Here is a 19,654-nt window from a genome sequence, read left to right as displayed (position 1 = left end):
CCCAGCCCACCACCACTACCCCGCTGTCGCCTTCCTCCTCTGCCAGGAGGACGGGCACGCGCCCTGCGCGCGCGGCCACGCGCCCCGGCCACCTCCTCCCTGCCTGGCTGCCTCCTCCTCCCCTGGTCCCTCCCGCGATGCCACGCAGCCCCCGACCCCCCCTCACTTCTCCCTCGCTCTCTGGACCTCCCTCCCCCTCGCTCCTCTGCTTCCCCCCCACCATGACCGAGAGTCGCCGTCGCCGCCGCTCGCCATAGCCACGCCTACCGGCCACCCCACACCTCGCAGACGCTCCGAAAAGCTCCGCCTCGTCTTCCTCTTCATCCCCACCCAGACGAAAGGCGCTGGAAGCCCTGGATGCCGCTAGCTCCGCCATTCCCCTCCTCGGCCACCGAGGATCGCCGTCGTCAAATTCGTCGCCGTGCGGCCTTCCCCGAGCTCGCCGACCCCTCCGTTCGATCCACTGTGAGCCCCTCTTCCTCTTCCCCCTTCTCTCAAGCTCGCGCTCATCCCCTAGCTTCTTCTCCGCCGCGGCCGATTGCTCCTTGCCGCCGGCCATGGCGCTGCCGTGGCCAGGGTCACCCCAGCTTGCGCCCGAGCATGTTACCAAGTTCGCCGCCCTCTCAGGAGCCCGCAGAGCCCTTCCGTTTTCCCTCTAGTGCACCGCAGCGTCGTGTTCGACCTCGGCCGAACTCCGGCGGCCACCTAGGTCGTCGCCGGCGCCGATTCCGGCCGCCCCGACCCCAAACGACTCCACAGGAAGACGCGGCGCCCCTCCAGCTATCCGTAGAGCCCCTCCTCCGTCCATTTGGTCGCCGGAGCAAGAAACCCGAAGGCCTCCGCCGCCTCGGCCTCGCCGGCGACTCACCGCCGGCGGGTTAGGCCCTATTGACCAGGGGTTTGACCCCCCTGGGTCGATGACAGGTGGGGCCGGCCCCTGTTAATTAGTTTAGTTTTTTCTAACTCTTTTAGCCACTGACTCACTGACATGCGGGCCCGGCCCGGCTAATTAAACTAGGTTAGGTTTAAGTTATATTAGGATTAGCCATAGTCACTGACCAGTGGGCCCCACTGGTCAGGTTTGACCTGGGATGCCCAGTTGACTCTGCTGACGTCACAGTGACGTGGTGCTGACGCAATAAGTCATTTTCTGGATTTAATTTAATTCAGGAAATTGCAGAAAATACCCTAAACTTCTAAAATTCATAGAAATTCAACCGTAACTCCAAATTAAATAAATTATATATGAAAAATTATCAGAAAAATTCAAGGAATCCATCTGTACCATTTTCATGCATTTTAGAACAACTTATAGCTGCTGTTTAGCACAAATCATATTAATGGCATTTAAATATCCACATATGGAGTTTGAGTTTGAATCTTGGATTCAAACCAACTTCATTTAATCTGGTTTTAGTTGCATTAGCACAAACCACAGCATATTGCCATGTCATTCATGCATCATATTGTGCATTGCATTTGATTGTGTTTTTCCTCAGTTGCCGGTGATTGCCCCCTTTTCGATAGACGTGATACCGACGATGTGATCGATGACACCGATGAAGAGCTATATTATCTTCAGAAGTGCCAGGCAAGCAAAACCCCCTTGTTCATTCCGATAAAATCCCACTCTCTCGCTCCTGCTCTCTTTTACTGCATTAGGACAACAACGACTCATCCGTTACTTGTTGCGGTAGCTGAACCCCTTTATCCTTTGCATGACCTGTCATTGCCACAGTAAATAGATGAAACCCACTAGCATGAGTAGGAGTTGTTTGAGCCCTGTTGTGCCTACTCATTCATGCTTGTTTGTCATGCCTGCTACTTCTTAGAGTTGAGTCAGGTCTGGTTCATCAGGGATGAATTAGAGGCGTGTAAACATGTCCTACTGTGTGTGATATAAGTGTGTGAACACGATTTGGTAAAGGTAGCGGTGAGAGGCCATGTAGGAGTACATGGTGGGTTGTCTCATTGTAGCCGACCTCAGGAACTGAGTTCTGTGTTTGTGAACCATGACCAGTTACTACCACACATTGGGTTCCGGTAACTCGACCCCTCTCGACTTATTAATCAACATGATCTCTGTCCAGGAGTTGCAACTAGTTTCTGGCGTTTGTAGGTAGTGTTAGTAGTCTACCAAGTGGCACCCGGTACAGGTGGGCTTGGGACAGACTAGGCACAGTGGCCCGGTGTACCAAGCAGCACCCGGATGGTGGGCTTGGGAACCCTGCTGACATCGTTTGGGGCCGTAAGCGACACCCCAGCCGGATCTCCTTGCGGATGGAACCCGAATAGGCGATAAACCTGGACTAGAGACTTGTTCGGTTAGTCAGGTTGTGGCCGACTCCCTCGCCCGGCTTCCGCTTGAAGGTTGCCGAGGTACATGACGTGTACAGGGCGATAAGTGGCGAAAGCGTGTGTGAAGAAGTACACCCCTGCAGGGTTAACATCATCTATTCGAATAGCCGGATTCCTCGGATATGGAAACTTGGACCCCTTGCATAGTTCATAGACAAGTGAAACTGGATACTCTAAAATACGCAAGATAAGCGTGAGTGCTATGGATGGCATTCTCGTAGGGAGAAGGGGGCGGATCCATAGTGGTGTATTGATATGGTGAATATGTGGACTCGTGTGCGCCACCTCAAAAGAGTTACTTGCAGTCGTAGTTCAGGATAGCCACCGAGTCAAAGCTGGCCTGCTGCAGTTAAACTCCACCGTCCCCTTGTTGATAATGATGCATATGTAGATAGATCTGATGTAAGTCTTGCTGGGTACATTTGTACTCACGTTTGCCTATTTTATGTTTTTGCAGAGAGATTTCAGTCTCACTAGTAGTTCCACGTGGACTTCGACGTTTAGCTTGTTACCTTAGCTACGATCTTGTGCCCTCGGCAGGATCTGGTAGATAGTCAGGCTTCTCAGCCTTTTTCATTTATAGTTGTCTGTACTCAGACATGTTAAGCTTCCGCATGTGTTTTGACTTGTATGCTCTGATTGTTGGGTCATGAGACCCATGTTTGTAATATCTCGCTCCTCGGAGCCTAATCAACTACTGAGTCGTAGAGTCATTTTGTGATGCCATGTTGTATTGCACATATCGAGCATATTGTGTGTATGTTATTGAAATGCTTGGTATGTGTGGGATCTGACTATCTAGTTGTTTATCTTTAGTAGCCTCTCTTACCGGGAAATGTCTCCTAGTGTTTCCACCGAGCCATGGTAGCTTGCTACTGCTCCGGAACACTTAGGCTGACCGGCATGTGTCCTTCTTCGTTCATGTGTCTGTCCCTTCGGGGAAATGTCACGCGATGAATACCGGAGTCCTGTTAGCCCGCTACAGCCCGGTTCACCGGAGTCCTGCTAGCCCAGTGCTACAGCCTGGATTCACTCGCTGATGACCGACACGTTCGATGCTGGGTCATGGATGCCTGTCCCTGTAAGTTGTGCCACTCTGGGTTTACGACTAGCCATGTGAGCCCGGGCTCCTTACCATATGGATGCTAGCGACACTATCATATACGTGTGCCAAAAGACGCAAACGGTCCCGGGCAAAGGTAAGGCGACACCCGTGGGAATACCGTGCGTGAGGCCGCAAAGTGATATGGGGTGTTACATGCTAGATCGATGTGGCATTGAGTCGGGGTCCTGACACAAAGTCCGCCACGTAACGGTGTGGCCGCCGGCGGCGATGAACTCGGCACAGCAAGATGCCATCACTTTCTTACCATGTGTGTAGTCGCGGTCGGAGAGAAATGCGGTGCGACGGGATGCCATCACTTCCTTACCAGTTACTATGTGCCACCGTGCCATGAATGACACTTGGAGAGAGCTCTGGGACAGAGTGTCCAGGCAGTCGTGCAGTGTGGGGGTTTTTAAGAGCTCAACGACAAATGACGAAGGAAATTTGGCTTCCCTTACAATTTTGCTCATACATTATCGCACATGGGTCATCTCCGTTGCCTCCGAAAACAATGTGCACGTAGAGCCTATTATGTGTTGTGTTATGATTGGACAGAACCCCAGCCACATAGATTGCGTGTATGTACCGTAGGATGTGCCGCGATCGAATGAAAATCCACGTCCCTCACATGACACACATGCAGCTATAGCTGGATTGGATTTATATGCACTCAATGCCTAGAAAATGTGCATAATCTCCTAAATATTGTAAATGAGCCCAAAAAAAGGCCAAATTTGAACACGGTGATTTGTAGGGTGTATGTTCGTTGTAGAAAAAAACTCCAGGGCAAAGAACGAAGAAAATTTGGATTCCCCTTTAATCTTGGTGATTTCCCTCTCGAAAGCATGGAATTTCCTCGGTGATTGTTCGGTTTATGAAGGGCGTGCATGACGACATAAGCCAAACCTTCTCAAATTTTTACCAGGGCATGCTGAGGCCATATCATGGCACTATGCAGGCGTCATGTTTTTCAAGCATTTATTTCATTTTTCTATAGTTCAAAATCCAATAAACAAACGTTTGTGGTTGATTATTGCCACACATTTCATCAAAATATATGTCCATTTCTTGTAAAAGGCATGAGAATTTACTAAATGGCACGAGCATGGTTTTCCAGGCCGTTCTTGTGCACCCTTCAATGCATCGATTGTTGAACTTGAATTATGTGCATTAATGCCTAAAAAATGCATATAATCCCCTAAATATGGTAAATGAACCCAGAAAAGTGCCAAATTTGAACACGGTGATTTGCAGGGTGTATGTTCATCATAGAAAAAAAACTCATGGACAAAGGACAAAGGAAATTTGGACCCCCCCCCCTTCAAGCTTGGTGATTTCCCCTTCGAAAGCATGAAACTCGGTGATGGTTCGATTTATGAAAGGCGTGCATGACGACATACGGCAAACATTCTCAAATTTTTACGAGCATGGTGAGGCCATACTATGGCAACACGCCAGGTGTCATGTGTTTCAAGCATGTATTTCATTTTTGTATAGTTGTTAACCCAGTAAATGACGTGTTTGTTTTGACTATTGCCACACATTTCCTTGAAATCTCTACCCATTCCTTGTAAAAGGCATGAGAATTAACTAAATAGCATGAGCATGGTTTTCTAGACTGTTCTTGTGCACCTTTTCATGCACCGATTGTTCGAATTTGAATTATGTGCATTAATGCCTAGAAAATGCACATAATCCCCTAAATATGGAAATGAGCCCGGAAAAATGTCAAATTTGAACATGTTGCATTGGAGGGGGTATGTTGATCGTTGGAAAAAAACTGAATGACAAACTAGGACGGAAATTTGGATTCCCCTTCAATCTTGGTGATTTCCCTCTCGGAAGTATGGAACTTCCTCGGTGATGGTTTGATTTATGAAGGGTGTGCATGATGACATAAACCAAACCTTCTCAGCTTTTTACCATGGCACGATGAGGCCATACCATGGCACGATGCCAGGCGTCATGTTTTTCAAGCACGTATTTCATTTTTCTACAGTCGATAACCCAGTAAATGACGTGTTTGTGGTTGACTATTGCCACGCATACCCTTGAAATCTCTGCCCATTCCTTGTAAAAGACATGAGAATTTACTAAATACCACAATTATGGTTTTCCCAGACTGTTCTTGTGCACATTTTCATGCACCGATTGTTTGAAATTGAATTATGTGGATTAATTCCTAGAAAATGCACATAATCCCCTAAATATGGAAAATAAGCCTGAAAAAATGCCAAATTTGAATATGTTGCATTCAAGGGGGTATGATGATTGTAGAAAAAAGTGAAAGACAAACTAGGAAGAAAATTTGGATTCCCAGTCCCTTCAATGTTGATGATTTCCCCCTCGAAACCATGAAAATTCCTCGGTGATGGTTTGATTTATGAATGGCGTGCACGACGACTATAACGCCCCGGACATACTCGCCGGTGGTCGTTACTCCTGGCGGGATCTATACTGGCCCCACAGATCAATACTAGTCTTTTCTGCGCACTTTGTCCTCACTCGTGCACACCCGGGAGCAACTTCCCGGTCAGTCACCCATCCTGAAACTACTTCAAGCTGAGCACACTTAACTTTGTAGTTCTTTCCGAATGGGCTCCCGGAAAAGAAGGAATTCCTTATTGATATGAGTAGTCTATCATCCCTAATAAGCCAGGCTATCACAACGACATAAGCCAAACCTTCTCAAATTTTTACCAGGGCATAGTGAGTCCATACCATGGCACCATGCCAGCCGTCATGTTTTTCAAGAATGTATTTCATTTTTCTAAAGTTGAAAAACCAATAAACAACGTGTTTGTGGTTGACTATGGCCACACATTTTCATGAAATCCCTGCCCATTCCTTGTAAAAGGCATGAGAATTTACTAAATAGCATGATCATGGTTTTCCAGACCATTCTCGTGCACCTTTTCATGCATTGATTGTTTGAATTTGAATTATATGCATAATGCGTAGAAAATGCACATAATCCCATTGTAAATGAACCCAGAAAAGTGTCAAATTTGAACACGGTGATTTGCAGGGTTTATGTTCATCGTAGAAAAAGACTCATGGACAAAAGACAAAGGAAATTTTTATTCCCCTTCAATCTTGCTGATTTACTATCACACACGATTTCATCTCCGTCGCATCTGCGAACCGTGTGTGTTCACCCACACATGCAAAAGCAAAAAGGAAAACCCTCGCCCACTTCGTCCCCACCCACTCGCCGCGGACTCCTCCATGACTCTTAACCTCATCAACTTTTAACGCAGCGGCCACCCTAAGCTCGACTGCTGTCATTGGCGGGCGGAGGTCGCGCTCCAAACGGCACGAGATTTCACCCCTACCGCTTTCCGCCGCCTAACTGCACTGACATTCTAGACTCTGGTCGATTGGGGTTTTCTACGGGATTGGGTCGGGCATTTTTCTGATGGAGAAGGTAATCAAGTTAGCGAAATACTCACTCATCTCTTATCGCAGTCCGCCCGTCACTGTTAATCAACTAGCGGACTGTGGATTCATTTTTCTTCTAGCTCATTCGAGGGTTTTCATTCATGTGTCCATAGTGCGAGCACAAATCGGGCAAGTCTGGTCGCGGCCAGTCGGAAATGAAGTTCTATCTCACCATTCCAGATGACTTCAGGCAGCGCTTGGTATGTTCAATCTCACCCTACCACGGGCGGCAAGTCATAAATTTGTGAACATATACCGTATGTTGCTACATTTGGATAAAATGTACGGTGCCACGTGCAGCATAGATGTCGAAGCCAATTTTGTTCCCCCTATATTAGGCAAATTTATGATGTATTGTTCATCCAGTTACTCTCATATTTGCATCAAGTCTTTGTTACATTATATATTATTGTACATTGCTTTGATCTATTTATTGATCTGTTCTATCAGTTACTTCCATATTTGCATCTTGCTCTATTATTTCAATATATCTAATTTACTATATTAATTTCATTTCAAGCAGTACATCTCTTGCTTTGCAAGAACAGGAGTAGAAGGAACTCTTGGGCTTTACTTTGTTGATGGCTCCATGGATGTCATATTGACAATGCATCATTGATTTACAATGACGGTTAGCGTAAAACTTGATAAAGATGGTCACTCCTATTTTGATGCGGACCTTTGGAGAAAAATGTCTAAGTGTTATGAACTGAAAGCTGGCAATAAAATTCTAGTGCATGCACCACAACCTAATCTAATTAAAATGGATGTTTACTTCCCCAACGTCATCAACTGATCAAAGTCTGATCGATCTTAGTGTCCTTTCAACTTTCTCCATGCTAGCATATTACTTAGCAAAATCGGGGTATTTGTTCTGAATAATTGATCACTATTTAAGCAACCAATTGTGATTTCATTTCCTGACTCTGTTTCTAGGAAGTAAAAAAATTATATTTACCAATTTATGCGCACTAAATATTCTTCTGCCATGTTCTGAATAAATAATACCTTTCCACCTTTTAAGCAGGAGATGTTGGATACATAGTGAACGATATGTATGTTACTAAGCGTACCAAATTTCACTGGAAGGACTTGAAGCATGTCATAAACTTTGTTGATAATCTGACAGAGACAGCACAGTGTATGAACGCTGGATTTTTGATGGGATCAATTATACCTATGGTGCACACATTAAACAAGACCAATTGTGTGCACAAAATGTTGGTATAAAGTCTTATTTTTATGTTGATGCTCTTAAGCTATATATATCTTCAACGATATGTTACAATTGGTTTTTATTCTACATTTCAACAGAAATTGCCCGATGTAGCTGTTCCTGGATCGATTTCCTTGTGTGGTCGAATTACACTTGTGCCTGCTAATAACGCCAAAGTGATTGCAAGGTACTGCATTTCCCACAGAAATGGAACCATTCAAATTAACAAGTTCTCGCTTGTCGTGGCAATACATCCATATTGGAACATTGGAGACACTGTTCTACTCATGCTCTACCAAGGCATAGGAGGGCTCTTCCTTTTCATTGACGAGATGTCGAGTCGCCGTGATCAAGCTGCTTCCAGCGGATAGTTGTGGTTGTTGGCCCTCAGCCTCTTAAAATGTGCTAGTTGTTACTATGTTAAGTATGTAGATATGGACCATATGGTTGTTGGCCCTCAACCTCTTAAAATGTGATAGTTGTTAGTATGTTAATGGTTGTCAAAACCGTGTTATGAAGATCCTCCTTTTGTTGAATAGTGTAACCACTTTATATATGTTACTCAAATGTTGTTAGCCAAGTTCTTAAATTTTCAAGGAAAGTATTAGTATCGTACACAGTTCATTGAGTTTAAGTGTGTGCTCGGTAGAGCGGTAGAGTAGAGGACGCCCATGTTTTGGACATGGCGATCAGCACTGATGTCCAGAAGGCATTTGCATATTAACTGTCCATATTGCAAATTCACACACGTGTTAACATAAGGAAACATATGTGTAACTTACTAATCATCGCACGCGAGTACTCGCAGACGCATCGTGTGCGATACTCCTAGCCACCGCAAGCAACTAGTTTGCAATTTTCAAAGTTTTTTGTACACATAAAATCGCACACGAATTAACTCTAGTTATCGTCTATGTTGTAATTTCTCATCGCAACCAGTTCATCCGAGTGTGCTGTTTTCCGCGTATCACACACATCTTGTTTACACGACTCGTTTGTGTTCTTTTGGCTCATCGCAAACAGTTCATCTATGTGAACTGTATGCCGCATATCACACACATCTTGTTAAGTTGAACCATTTTTGTTATGTTCCCTAATCGAAAACAGTTCGTCCGATTGAACCGTATGTCGTATATCACACACACCTTGATCTGATTAACCGTTTCTGTTGCACTCCCTAATAGCAAATAGTTCATCTGAGAAAACCGTATGCCATATATCGCACACACACCTTGATATGGCTGTTCGTTTCTGTTGTTCTATCTCATCGCAAACAGTTCGTAGGGATTAACCGTGTGCCCAACATCACACACGCAACTAAAATATGAACCTTGTTTGCATCTTTTTTGACAGTTTTTTTACATCACTGTTTGCAATTAATGCATCGCACACAGTTTCGTCAAAGGGTCTCTGATCGTAGTGTCGCGTTAGCAGCATCCTGTAGTAGTGGTTGATGGAAAATTGTGGGATGATAGACGCTCATTAGGAAGCTTGCCAAGATTGGGATCCTAGCATGTTCATTTTCATGCTAGCTGATTTGGGTTCATGGGATCATTGTTAGGGTACCTTGAAAACTGTCATTCTAGAGATTATGAGATTTAGATCATTATTCTATATGCTTTTACTTTATTTACATCCTAGACGGGACCAGTTTTAGAATGCTCGAAACAAGACCATAGGTTCGTAAAGAGTTCTCAAGTCAAGATCTGAACAATCCTGTCGATAAGCGTTTACACATATATGATACTGGGTCGGTTCTAGAGAAGGACAGAGACATGATAAATGTCCTTGGTTGCATACTGCTTTCATCACTACTATACCCAGTATAGTCTGTTAGTCCTGTCTTAAATATCTTCATAGCTATTGTCTTACCTTTAGTTGCTTTATTACTTCAGGATTTACAAGTCAAATCCTCTCCACTAGCTTAGCATGCTTCTTTACACAATGATCCAGCTATTATTCAGGTAAATGTTGTTTCATGGTTGTTTAAAAGTAGAAACCTTTTATTGTTTTTCTGTTTGAAGTCTTATTTTAGATTACTTAGATATCTGAGGCTCTGTTTTGTGCTCACTGTTATTTTCTATTTGTGTAGTCACATTATCCTCGTCCTTCCTCATTGTCAACTAGCTTGCCTCCTCCTGCAAGAACAACAACAGTTGAACCTACCTCACAAAATGTTTAATCAATGATTCAGATGCCACCACCATCTGAAGGTAATGAGCATCCTACACCAAAAAATGTCTAGTCTGGAATTCAGATGCCACCTCCATTGCAAGGGAATTTGCCTCCTACCTCACAAAATGAGAAGCCAGGCATTCATATGCCATCACCATTTCAAGGGAATTTGCCTCCTACCTCGCAAAATGTGCAATTAGGAATTTGGATGCCACCACCATATCAAGGGAATTCACCCTCTACCTCGTAAAATGTTCAATCAAGGATTCAGGTGCCACCTCCATTTCAAGGCAATTTGCCTCCTACCTCAAAAAATGTTCAGTCCAGAATTCAGATGCCACCACCATTTCAAGGGAATCCATTTCAACCTCCACCCAACTTACCTACGTGGAAATCTTCATCTATGCCATCATCTATAAATGGAAGTGGCCTTGCAATGCCACCAATGTACTGGCCAGTATACTAGGGTTTGCTCATTTGCAGGAACCACCCTTTCTTCGCCCCCACATGGTTTGACAGTTCCACACACCCTTTAGCAGTTTGTATAATATCCTGGACTCAATGCATCTTTGCCAGCTAGCTTTCCAAGCATGCCCGACTTTCCTTCTTTTGCAACCTAGTAACAATCAAAGCCAAACTTTAGGTGCATCTACATCTACATTGTTGTCAGTTCCTGCCTCATCATGTGCTTCATCAAGTGCATCTGCAACTGAAACCCAAGTGAGCCAGCTGCCAAATGAGTTGTTTCTGCTTCTGCATTCTCTGTTGGTTTAACCCACTCACTAGTCAACCCTTCCACTTCCACAATTGAAACCAGCACCCCTGTCCCAAGGCATGCCTTCTGTAGTGAAGAACAAGCCAGTTGTTCTACCTAACACTAGTGTGGCTTCACTTAGAAGTGAGAAGCCTGACAATATACCTGCTTCTATGTCAACTTATCAACCTTCTCAGCCACCAACTGCTAACATTGCACCTAGTGCAATCACTGTTGCGGAATCAATTGCATTGGTCACTCCTGGACAGCTTCTGGCAACTAATTTCTCGACTTCATCACAGACCATGCAAAGTACTGTTGTGGCTCCATCTTATAAGTATCCACCAGTGGTTTCATCCTCTCAGACTGGCTCTACGGCTCCATCCACTCCATCTTATAAGTCTCCTTCTGTGGTTTCATCCTCTCAGATTGCCTCTACAGCTCCATGCGCACATGCCAATTCTTCTGCAGGTTCACGCTCGTAGGTTGCTTTTTCTACTGTTATATCATCGCGATAGCTAGAACTAAATAATGAAAAGAAAGACGCTAAGCAGACTTAACTAAAGGCTAAACATGTGGGGTCTCCATCTAAAAATAAGGAGCCTCTGTTGCCAGCACCAAATTAAGCCCATTCTTCAGAACGTAATATTGAATGGTTGATTACTTATAGTTGAACTGGAGGCTACTACTTATTTCACTAAGCAAGTATTTGTTTCTTGTACATTGTGATTAGTCCCTTTGTATTTAATACTTTTATTTCAGCATGTTGAAGCTTCCTCATATGTTTAGTACAATAATAGAGGTCGAGGCCATGGAATAGGTCGGGGAAGAGAAAATTTGTATGCGTTTTTAATAATACATGATTTGCTGTCTTGAAGCTTTTCAAATCTGGAATGATTAAGTCTTTTGAAGTTATTGCTTTGTATATAGTACTAACCGGGTTTGTAACATTTTTTCTCAAACATTTAACTATCGATCAGTCTTTCCTTTTCTTGAACTTTGTAAACATCAAGGATGACCTGGTGGTATTCAATATTTCTGAGATAGTATTTGTACAATAGTACATCTCCTGTTACTACTCCCTCCGTCTAGACTTAACTTTCACTGAAATGAGTATATCTAGTATCTAGAAAGAAACGCGTCTAGATACACTCATTTCAGCAACAGTTAATTCCGGACAAAGATTATACATTATTGGTCTTAAATGCTTACACATCTATTAATTTCACCAGCATGCCCGTGAAAGCACCAATATACAATAGTCTCACTATTAATAACTTGGTGGATTGTAGCAACAAGCAAATAAATATTGTTGTTTGCTAGAACTATTATGGAAATTTTGACATGGAATGTTTGCTAAATAATGTAGCACAATAGAGTAGATACAAAAGAGATGGATCTGCTCTATTCTCTCTAGTATTTGAGTAGTGCCAAAGCTATGTGGTGGGAATGACTTTGGTTGGTCGAAGCATGTTTTTTCCAGTGTTCTGTAGAACAATTTAACTGTTTGGGTGTCATTGCCGTAACGTATTAGTAGATTCTTTAAAAGAGTGAATACAAATTAGGTTTTACTAGTCCATAGTATTAACCAAGCGGGGGTATGTATTCTGATCAGCTAACTTAAATGTCAACTGCACATGCATCTAATAGCTTGAATTAAATCATTATTATATATTATTATGATCGATGTACTCTTCTTTAAAATAGTGGAATGTAGTCTTACTAATTTCTCATCCCCGGCAATCATATCTCATACAGTCTTACTAATTTCCCTCTTCAGCAACCACGTCCCGTAGCCAAGTTTGCAGAGGACTTTGATTTCATGGCTATGAATGAAAAATTCAACAAAGATGAAGTATGGGACCATCTCGGGAAAATCAATGGACAGTTTGCTGACAATCCAAATGAACATGATGACAACATTGTAGAAGACAATGTGGTGTCTCCTGGAAAACCAGAGGTTAAGGTATGCATTTTTCATGGCTTGCTATTTTTGAGTCATCAATGTCTTGCTGATGCTGATTAACCTCTTTTGTGAAGCTTGTGTGTCTCAAAGATGACTTTTTGATTCACTCTCAAGAAACACGATTGATAATGGAGCTAGAAATGGAAGAATGAAATTCTCTGAGCCGAGAAAAATAGACAGAGAGGTATTGTCATTGCATCTATAATCTTACCAGGTTTCTTGACATTCAGCACTAATGATAAGAATCTGTCTGTAAACATTTAGTGACACTGCAAGGCATCGCCCTATGGGCATGTGGGGTGGAGGAAGGGGCGGCCCCCGTGGTGCATGTCCTCGTGGTCGTGGTGGCTATAATGGAAGAGGGTATGGATATACAGGGAGGGTACGTGGCTACACTTACCCAAACCATGAGTCTTGATACAACAAATGGCGGACTTGCTTACAACACCTGAATACAAGTGATGATGGGGGAGGCTGTATCAATACTGTAAACTATATTTTGGCTATTGGAGGCATAAAACATGGTGGTTATTATCTTCTAGCCTGACTGGCAAAGCACTCAATTATCTAGCAGCTGATTTGGTAAATTAAGAATCATTGGGGTGATCGCAGATTGGGTCGCCGTGGTTATAGAACTCTGTCCACTTTCCTGATGGTCTTGATGCCCATTTTTCGTTGTATGGATGTATGAATCAGACTTCTCCAGTGTGTGATTGAGCATAGTCCTATTGTGGCGGTGGGACTGGTTATACTAGCAGCATTGCTATTGAGTTTACAAGGGCCTTGTACAACTGTCAAACTTAGAAACCTGGTGCTCTGATTTTATCGCGTGCTATTTAACTTTCCCCCATATTGTAGCTTGTGCTGCTATTTGAAGAATTTGCATGATCACCTTCTCGATATGAACAAGTATATTACACAATCTAGAATTGTAAGTTTTGAGGTTACACCATGATAGTTCACTTAAAATCCAAATTTGCTTCTGTGTTATTTTTATTTTACTTGCTTTTAAACTGTGGTAATACAATTTTGCACTTTGGACTCTGTCTAATTTTTGGGTGAAATAAAGGCATGTCGTTGATTAATACAAACTAATACAACCCCCGGGAGGGAGGAAATTACAACAATGCCCCCGATTACATTGCTGCTCTCAAACATGTAGGGAAAGGGCACATAGATGGCCACACATCTAGCAAACACTAGGAGAGATGGTCGTCTCGGCTTCACCTCAAAGCTTTGTGGCCACTAATCACCATCGAGGGGGGTCCGTGGTGAAACGTTGGTGACAGGTTGATGGCCGGTGACCTGAGAGAGGACTAGGACAACTTCATGTAGCAACCTCTGAACATAGAGGATCAATAGCTCGCCAAAGGACCAAAAGCCCCTTTAATGAGTGGTGGCCTCACTGTGGAAAATGAAGGAGTGACAAAGACCAGAATGCCAAGAAACTGCATCCAAAGATCACAATGTGGGTCCCCAGTGAAGGACGCTGAGATGGATGGCTGCCTCAGAGCACACATGACTTTGGCTAAACTCCCCATCATGCTAGAGAGAAGATGGGATATGATACAATACCCAACTTGAGTGTATGAAATGAGCACCAACCCATGGGAGATATCACATGCACTATTTTCAAAGGGTGTTTCGGCTTCTTGAAAACCATAACTGAAGCACCAGATTTATTAGAGATACAACACACAATCGAAACAATGAATAACAAAATCAACACAGAGGGGACACAAGAATTTAACGTGTAAAACCCCTCCAATACAAAGGGAAAAAAATCACGGGCGCAAGCCAACAAATCTTCACTATGTCGGGAAAGGTTACAAAATGTCGGGGATTTATAGTTGATCAACTTATCTCGTGTGGCGGCTCACAAGAGGTATATATGACAATGGTGGCCTAGGTCAATACTGACCCGCTCCAGCCCAAGCCTCCGGGCGACGGGTCTCTGCTCCCCTTGTTAGAAGTTAGCCTTCTATACTTATATATGAATTTGGATCACAATATAACTAGATCTATGGATTAAGTGAATTTTTTGAGTCTCCATAGATCCAGTGGGGATAATCTATCAGGAGAGCGAGGGATGGGAAAGAGGATTTGATCAAGTGGAATCCCAGATGCATCCCTTCGCACCACCTCTGTGCTAAGAATCGGAAGGGGATAAAATGTCTAAGAGAACTGGATAAAAAGAGAGGTTATTTATGAGGGCACCACCGGGACGAATCTAGAAGAATCTATCGTTGAGGAAGACCATGCCAAGGATGACCCCAAGAGGAGCTCAACGGTGCTTCCATACCATTGAGGAACACCCGAACCTAGCCATTAAGGATGCAAAAAAATCTATTACTACAGCACAACGGGAGAGGGGACCCCCTTCTCGCACCTCATAGGCCGGCGAGGCTGCCGAATCTGGTGGAGAGAGGGGTCTGGGAGGAGATGATGCCCAAGGGAGATGGGAAGGGGAGAGGTGGACATAATGAGGCGGGAAGGAACCATGTCTGGTTGATTCATGAAAAAGGAAATGAGTCGATTTGTTATTTTGGCCCCATCTGATGGAGCTATGTACCTAGGGTAGGGTCATGGACCTGTCTAAACTACCCTACCCAAAGACATCTCTAGAAGAAACCACTTGTCAGTCGACCTAGAGGTGTTCCACTCAACAAACTCGAGAACACTCGACCATTGAAGCTAATCACTCGACGGCCAGAGACCTCAAGTCACTCTGCGGGTAACGGTCTGTCATTAAGTAGCCTTAATGGTCTTCATAGCACTTTAGGTGGGCGTTACCAGTAACCCCCTGTCTTAATGTACTTTAAACCATGCATAACTGAGGGCTGGAGGGGTCTGGCGAACTCTATATAAGCCACCCCCCTCCTCAGTGTAAAGGGTTCGCACCCCTGTAACTCACACGCATATAATCCAGTCGACCGCCTCCGGGCACCGAGACGTAGGGCTGTTACTTCCTCCGAGAAGGGCCTGAACTCGAAAACTCTTGCGTGTACAACTACTCCATAGCTAGGATCTTGCCTCTCCCTTAGTACCCCCCTACACTACTGTCAGACTTAGAACCACGACAGTTGGCGCCCACCGTGGGGCAGGTGTCTTAGCGACTTATTGGATAAGTTGCAATTTTTCCAATCTCCTTCATCATGGTTTCAGGCGGAGTTTTGTTCGAGGGCCGCGAGATCCGTCTCGGCGCGCTCACGTTCATCACCAACGACTCTGCTTGGCTTCAGGAGGCTCCGCTCGACATCGACGCGCTCCCAGTCCGCGCAGCGACGCACTTTCGCGCGTGCGTCCGCGGTGTCCTCCTACGGCAACCGTCGACCCAGTATCGGTTGGTCATCGTGTCATCCTCCCTCCCTGCTTCCCGCCGGCGCAAGCGCTCCGGTCGGTCGAGGCTTCGGCGGTGGGTGAGGCACGCGGTGGCCCGCCAGTCGGCCACCCCCCAAGTCGCGGCAATCGAGCCCGACGAATCTCTCTACGGCCTGTTAGACCTGTCGACTGGCTCCGCAGAGACTGCATCCGAGTGCGACAGCAGTGATCCAGCGGCGAAGGTTTTGATGGTCGATGGACCACGCGGTCCTCCCGGTTTTCCAGGCGCCGAGGGAGGCGACGGTGGAGGCGATCTGTCGCACGACCATGAAGAGTACATCCTCGAGCCCCTCAATTTGCTGCAGAGGGAAGAACTTCGCCGCCGGAACATGGATGCACTTCACACTCCTATCATTGGAGAAAACCCTGAGGCTCGTGCCTTAGAGGATGCATGCTTGGGCAACTTGGCTGAGCGCACTCGACTGGAGAACCTTCAGCGAGCACTCGACGAGCGTGCGCGACAACGGGTTCCGGACTCCAGTCGACGTCAGCTCTTTCCACCACCGACTCAGGTATATCAAACTCCAATTCAGAATTTAGTAGCTGCAGCCCGTCTAGCAGAGTCAATTCAGCCTGCCCAGTCAGAGGCTAGTAGAGGCTGGATGCAGATGAGAGATTTGCTCCGGGCAGTAGGAGATCAAAATTCAGCTGTATCACAGTCGCGGAATAGGATTCACAGCAGATCTATGGCTGCGAATACAGTCCAGACGGCTCATAGCCCCAGATCGCCCCCGAGGTGTGAGGGGCGTGGAGACCGGCACGATCGGTACAAGAACCGTGAGCAGTATGATCAGCGATTCGATTGCAATGATCGATGTCGAGTGCCCACCCCTCCCCCAAGGGGTGGATCCTACGCACCTCGACTGCAGGATGATAGACACGAGCACAGTGGTGGGCGAAGGATTCTAGTCAACCCCAGGGAACCAGGCTTTGATGCGAGGTCCATCATTGTTCAAGTTCTGGTCGACCGGAACAGAGCTCACAGAGAGGGTCACGACAGAGATGTACCCACCAGCAGCCAAGTGCATGTCTCAGGACCAGAGTGTTTCAGCAGAGCCATCAGGGCCGTAGTGATTCCCCCCAACTTCAGGTTGGCGACTGGAGTCAGTAAGTTCAATGGTGACTCTAAGCCTGATACTTGGCTTGAAGACTACCGAGTGGATGTCCAGATCGGCGGCGGAAATGACGAAGTGGCCATGAAACAACTGCCTGTTATGTTGGAGGGATCGGCCAGAGCATGGCTGAATCAGTTGACACCCAGCAACATTTACACGTGGGAACATCTTTCCCGAGTGTTTGTCAGAACGTTTGAAGGAACATGCAAGCGACCAGCAGGACTGACAGAGCTGCAAACTTGTGTGCAGAAGTCGAATGAGACTTTGAGAGATTACATCCAGAGATGGATCACATTACATCACACGGTAGAGAATGTATCTGATCACCAGGCAGTCTGCGCCTTCAAGGAAGGCATTAAGTACAGAGAGCTAAGCCTGAAATTCGGTCAAACCGGAGACATGTCTCTGAGTCGAATGATGGAGATAGCCACCAAATATGCCAATGGTGAGGAAGAGGATCGGCTCCGGAGTGGCAAGAACAAGTCAGTCTCCCAGGAAACCGGAGGAGGGAACTCCAGTCGGAAGCAAAAGCGGAAATCCGAGCCAGCTGCTCCTGGAGAAGCCTTAGCCGTGACTCAAGGAAAGTTCAAAGGGAAGCCCAAAGGGCCTTGGAACCCCAAGAAAGTGAAGGATAATGAAGGGAATGACGTGATGGATTTGCCATGCCACATCCACACGAAGAAAGATGAAGAGGGTAATTTCATTTACCCGAAGCATACCACTCGACAGTGTCGACTCTTGATACAGCAGTTCCAAGGGAAATAGTCCAAGGATAAGGAAAAGGAGTCGGACAAAGTTGAGGACAAGGGGGATAGTGACGAGGAATATCCTCAGGTCAATTCCACTCTGGTGATTTTTGCTGGCGTTGAGAGCAAAAGTCGACTGAAAGTTATAAACCGAGAGGTGAATATGGTTGCTCCGGCGACACCCAATTATCTGAAGTGGTCTCAAACGACCATCACATTCGACCAGTCTGATCACCCGGCGCACATAGCCACCCCTGGGAGGCAAGCTCTGGTGGTCGACCCAGTCATCCAGGGCACTCGACTGACTAAAGTGTTGATGGATGGCGGCAGTAGTTTGAATATACTGTACGCAGAGACACTAAAAGGGATGGGCATTCCGATGTCCAGACTCAGCACAAGCAACATGAGTTTTTATGGAGTCATTCCTGGCAACAAGGCCGCGTCACTCAGCCAGATTGCTCTCGATGTGGTTTTTGGTGATTCCAAAAACTTCCGCAAAGAAAAGTTGACATTTGAGGTTGTGGATTTCCAAAGCGCCAATCACGCTATTCTGGGCAGGCCAGCTTATGCACGTTTTATGGCTCGACCATGCTACATGTACCTCAAATTAAAGATGCCTGGCCCCAAAGGTGTGATCACTGTTACTGGCAACCGGAAGAAGGCGGAAGAGTGCTTTCAGAAAGGCTCAAAGATTGTCGATGCTCAGATGGTAGCAAAAGAGTGGTAGGAACACCAGAGAAATGCAGATCCGAGTGATTTGTTGCGAGCCAAGAAGCCCGCTACAGAGTCAGCGTTTCAGTCGTCCGGTGAGACAAAGCTAGTTCACATCCACCCGACCGACCCCAACGCTGCTCCGACTAATATCTCCACAACACTCGACCCCAAATAGGAAGAAGCGCTCATCCAGTTCCTCCGTGAGAACTGGGACATCTTTGCATGGAAACCTTATGACATGCCAGGTGTACCCAGGGGGCTGGCTGAGCACCGTCTACGAGTCGATTCAAAGGAAAAACCTGTCAAGGAACATCTGCGATGGTCCGCCGTCCAGAAAAGGAAGGCTATTGGCGAAGAGGTAGCTCGGCTCTTAGCAGCAGAGTTTATCCGAGAGATTTACCACTCTGAGTGGCTCGCCAATGTTGTAATGGTCCCCAAGAAGGACAAGTCACTTCGCATGTGCATTGACTTTAAACATATCAATCGGGCCTGCCCGAAAGATCATTTTCCTCTCCCCCGCATCGACCAAATAGTCGACTCAACTGCGGGATGTGAGCGGCTGTCTTTCTTAGACGCCTATTCCGGGTACCATCAGATCCGTCTGTATGGACCTGATGAGATCAAAACAGCTTTCATCATCCCATTTGGGTGCTTCTGTTATGTCACTATGCCATTCAGCCTCA

General features: G+C 45.6%; 1 pseudogene; it reads left to right on the top strand.

Annotated features, from left to right (window-relative positions):
* LOC123157808 (protein decapping 5-like) overlaps positions 1-13,433 on the top strand; it is a 58,732-nt pseudogene extending 45,299 nt beyond the window's left edge.
* The last annotated feature ends 6,221 nt before the right edge of the window (positions 13,434-19,654 follow it).

Source organism: Triticum aestivum, chromosome 7B (genome assembly GCF_018294505.1).
Source record: "Triticum aestivum cultivar Chinese Spring chromosome 7B, IWGSC CS RefSeq v2.1, whole genome shotgun sequence".
Lineage (NCBI taxonomy): Eukaryota > Viridiplantae > Streptophyta > Magnoliopsida > Poales > Poaceae > Triticum > Triticum aestivum.
The sequence above is the reverse complement of the archived record's forward strand: the minus strand, read 5'-3'. Positions and strand labels throughout refer to the sequence as shown.